Here is a 5,207-nt window from a genome sequence, read left to right as displayed (position 1 = left end):
TTTTGCAAGTGGAAAGTTACCTCACGAGATTCTTCAGTGAGTGCTGTATACTCAGATTTTGGTGTGCTGACTTGAGCATTCAAATCATTTAGCATCTCTTGTATGTTGCCTTGTCAAATTTAAAATTAGTGTATCCAACTATAAAATAATGTAAAATGCTAGAAAATTAAAATCCCATAGAACACAACACTTATCGAGAACTAAAACAACAAACACAAATTCATAACTGTAATTAGATGATTAAAATAGTTCATAACTTTAGCGAATCAGATGATTAAAATAGTTCAAAACTAAGAGAATTTAACTCAATGCAATAGAATTACAAACGCAAAACATTCATCAAGTCATCGCTAAATAATCGATACACAGATACGCATACATCAAGGTAAAGTATTTCACACCTGATTAAATTTGGTATAAAGAATGGACTGACTTCGTCATAAATGGAAGAGGAAGGAGAACTCATTGGGAGCCTCGATGCTGACAAACGTATTTAACGCCTTGAACCCCAGCCACGCCACACCTTCATCTTTTGATGATCGAAGATAATCAAGCCTAGATCATTTGAGGATTTACGATTTTCACATCGATTGATGATCATCGATGATGACAGCTGGACCGATTGGATCCAGATTTAGAGGTGGTAATGAGACGAGATGTGGACCGATGAATAATCCTCATATTTGGAATGCGGTGGTGTTAATTTTAGGGGAAATTGAATCGATGAAGGATCTAACACTGCTTTGGAGAAGAAGATCGATGAGGGGAAGTATTGGAGAAGAACATCATCGGAAGAAAGAGCTAAGATCATGCATTTAAGAGAGAGAGAGAGAGAGAGAGAGAGAGAGAGAGAGAGAAAGGTTTCAAGTTCACTATATCAAAAGTTAGGATTCGATTTAACAATATTATTGTTTCCTATAATGCCTCGGCCTTATTTAATTAACATACCCCCTTCTCTCTCTCCCTCTTATATATATATATATATATATATATATATATATATATATATATATATATATATAGAGAGAGAGAGAGAGAGAGAGAGAGCTAGGTTCAAATGTTTCTCGCAACTATTGTGTGCATGTATGCACCAATGAGAATTGAGGAAATAATAAATCATCAAATAAATCATTTAAGAGTATTATGGTAATCTTTACCTATTTAATTATGGTAATTCATTAACTTCCTAAAACCTAGTCTTCTCCCTCTTTATCTTCAAACAACCGACCTCAAAAAACCTAGTCTCCTCTACCAGCCCACCATCACGAACTCGAAATCAAAGCTAGAGATCTTCATCTTGCAACCATGTTTCAGCATCCATGATCTTTTGAGGTAATGATCGTCGAACCTTGTTTCGAAAATCAAGAAGAAATGAGATGGTTAATTTATCTTCTTGATGTTTCTCTATGATCGCCGCCATCATTTGCATCATCAACTCTCTTTGCTGTGAAGGTAAGCATCGCACATTTGAATTAAATATTGTTAGAACAAAATAAATCAGTTTGGTTTATGGATAGGAAGTGATTCGTACACAACAATTTTTTGCCATACACAACAATTCATGCATTATATAGTTGTACAATACAACATTTTAAAGCACCAATTGTTGTGTATGGAGAAAAATTGTTGTGTACGGATCAACTCCCTAGATGAATACTAGTGCCAAAAACCATTCTCAATAACTAACAAAATAGAAGTACAAGAGTAGAAGAGAAGCAGAAGTAAAATTTTGAAATTGATTAGCAAGTTGCAATTCTGACAAAATAATTAGGGCAATAAAATATTATCATAAAACAATTTATTTGCAATGTTGGTTGGGTCAGACAATTCATCAAACACTTGGCATGCGAAACGAAAAGTGAGAAAATAACCAATGAATTCTACAAATTTAAAAATGCAAAACTAAATAAAAAAAAGATAGTATAACCTGATTTCAACAAATTTGATTTAAGAGAATATCAATATTTGATTCATGGAAGGGAACAATAACGATTTATACATTTTTTTGTTTCTTGTACGAATCACTTCCCATTCATCTATCCTGATGCGCCTATTGGAATTGAGTTTGTAGACATACTATTGTTGGAATTTTGCTTCTAAATCATGTATGTTGTTGGAAATTATGTTTATAGGTAAACTACTGCAAGTAAATACAATACTTTTGAACCTTATGGTATGCATTCTAAATCAAATATGTTGCTGGAAATTATGTTTATAGGTAAACTATTGCAAGTAAATCAAATATGGTTTTTGACTTGTTTGATGATAATGCCTAACAAGTGTTTGTTGAAATGTCTGAAAGAGAATCTAAAGAATTTAACCTTGTGGTATGCATTCTATCATAATTACTAGCAACACATGTTTTATGTAATTATTTAAAAAGGTAATTAATTTGTCTATGTATTATTTTTGTTGAAAAATGTTTTTGTATGTGACCTTGTATGTGACCATCACTAAAATAAGACGAGTTGTTTTTATATTATCTAACAAATATTATCAGTTATTTCAGGTTGCATAAATTCGTGATCAAACGGAAAATATGAAAACACGCGAATGACGAAAATGCATAGACAAGAAAATTAGTTGTGCGACTGAACAGTTTCAACAATATATATATATATATATATATATATATATATATATATGTATATATATAGGTTCAGGTTCATTTGAGACCATTCTAATTTTGTGAGATCGTGAGACCAAATCTAAAAATAATTTTAAAATGAAAAAATAAATGGAAAAATCCAAAAATTCTTTTTTTAAAGAAAAAACATCATAAATGGTCCCTGTGGTTACCCAAAATCTGAAGTTTAGTCCCCGTGGTTTAAAAACCTCATAGACGGTCCCTGTGTTTTCAAAACTTTTGAAGTTTGGTCCTTTTTGCTAACCGGGGTTAAGTTTGTCCGTTAACTGAAGGGTATTTTGGTCATTTCACAACCACAGAGACCATTTATGATGTTTTCTCGTATATTTTAAAAAAAGAAAAAATTAAACATAATTAAATATATAAAAGGTCTCTCTCTCTCTCTCTCGTTGACCTCAAGATCTAGGGAGATCTTTATAACTCTCTCCAACCCCATGATGCCTTCTAATCACCAACACCAGATCGAAAAACCCATCATTCATCTAATATGTTCTGAAGTGCAAAAACACCATATACTCCACCTCTCCTTCCTTTTTTTTCTTGTTCTGAAACATGCAACTCAAACCGCCATCACCATAGGAGACTGTTGCCTCAAACCTGCAACTAGATCGGAAAACCCACCATTCATCGAATTTGGAAAATTCTCCGTTATAAAACCCTCAGACAATAGAAACAAACACGAAGAAATTATAGATCAAGCCTATAATAGGGGAAATCGTTGACATCATGGCGAAAGAGGAGAAGTGGATATAAGGTATTGGATGTGGGTGTCAGCTTCGATTTCGTTTACAGAGAGAGGCATATTAAAGAGGTGAAATCGATTCCTCCATCTTCTTTCGTTCTTATTCATCGGCATCATGGTGACATCGATTCAGATGGACCAGATGATGATGATCGCTGTTCTTCCCACTTTACAGGGCATCAATTTGATTTTTTGGGATTTTTATGGTTTGATTTTGGGATAACACCGACAAAACGAGGCAAAACAGAAAAACCCCAGGTCAGATAACACCGAAAAAAGGATAGAAATTTGATGACGAATGAATGAATCTTGGAAGAATGAAACCTGGTTCAAGAATCTTATCAAAGGGGGATGAGGGTTACTGGGGTACCAAGGAAGAAGAGGGGAGGAATCGATGTCAACGAGAGAGAGAGAGAGAGAGAGAGAGAGAGAGAGAGAGAGAGAAAGAGAGAGAGAGAGAGAGAGAGATAGAGAGAGAGAGAGAAAGAGAGAGAGAGAGAGAGAGAGAGAGAGAGAGATTTTATATATTTACTTATGTTTAATTTTTTTATTTTTTTAAAAAATACAAGAAAACATCATAAATGGTCCTTGTGGTTGTGAAATGACAAAAATACCCTTCAGTTAACGGACAAACTTAACGGAGTTAGCAAAAAGGATCAAACATCAAAAGTTTTGAAAACACAGGGACCATCTATGAGGTTTTTAAACCACGGGGACTAAACTTCAGATTTTGGGTAACCACAGGGACCATTTATGATGTTTTTTCTTTTTTAAATATTATTTTTGGAACTAGAATTAACTAAAAAAAATAAAAAAAATTCCGTTTTTTTTTTAAAAATACGTGAAATATTCTAAATAGAATATTACACTGACATATTCTAAAAAATAATTTTAAAATGCAAAATAAATAGAAAAATCTAAAAATTCTTTTTTTAAATATTATTTTCGGAACTTGAGTTAACTAAAAAAAATAAAAAAAATAAAAAAAATCTCATTTTTTTTGAAAATACGTGAAATATTCTGAATAGAATATTACACTGTACATATTCTAAAAATAATTTTAAAATGCAAAATAAATGGAAAAATCAAAAAATTCTTTTTTTAAATATTATTTTCGGAACTTGAATTAACTAAAAAAATAAAAAATAAAAATAAAAAAAATAAAAAAATGCGTCTCACGGTCTCACAAAAATTAGGCCGTCTCACATGAACCTAACCCTATATATATATATATATATATATATATATATATATATATATATATATATATATATATATATATATATATATATATATATATCTTTGTGTGAAAAGTCAACAATGTTGAATAGTCAAACCAAGAAAAGTCAACAAAGCAAAGGATATCAGAAGCAAAACCTCATCACACGTTTTTTGCTCCTAGACCACTGCCACAACTTGCATCACCAATCATTACTCTTTCACTAACAAATCAAGTGCTGGAAGATATTTGTTTCTCATATATATACATGTGTATGTAGTGTGTGTTAGTGTTGGTGAGAATAGAAGAGAGAAAGAGAGATTCATATGTTATAGTGAGTTTTCCTTTGTAAAACCACACCATCTCAATCTTCATCCCTGGAGAAAGTGAAGAACACAAAGATCAAACAACAATGAAGTGAAGAACACCAAGATCATCAACAAGCTAAATGAAGAACACCATCAACCATCTTCATCTTCTTCATTGAAACTCAAGGTTCTTCATCTTCACCACCTTTGTTCATCACACCATTCACCACACAACACTTCTCTTACATCAAAACTACCAATAACACAACCATGAAACACCCTAAAACCTTC

This window comes from Lactuca sativa, chromosome 8, assembly GCF_002870075.4.
Source record: "Lactuca sativa cultivar Salinas chromosome 8, Lsat_Salinas_v11, whole genome shotgun sequence".
In the NCBI taxonomy this organism is placed as follows: Eukaryota; Viridiplantae; Streptophyta; class Magnoliopsida; order Asterales; family Asteraceae; genus Lactuca; species Lactuca sativa.
The sequence above is the reverse complement of the archived record's forward strand: the minus strand, read 5'-3'. Positions refer to the sequence as shown.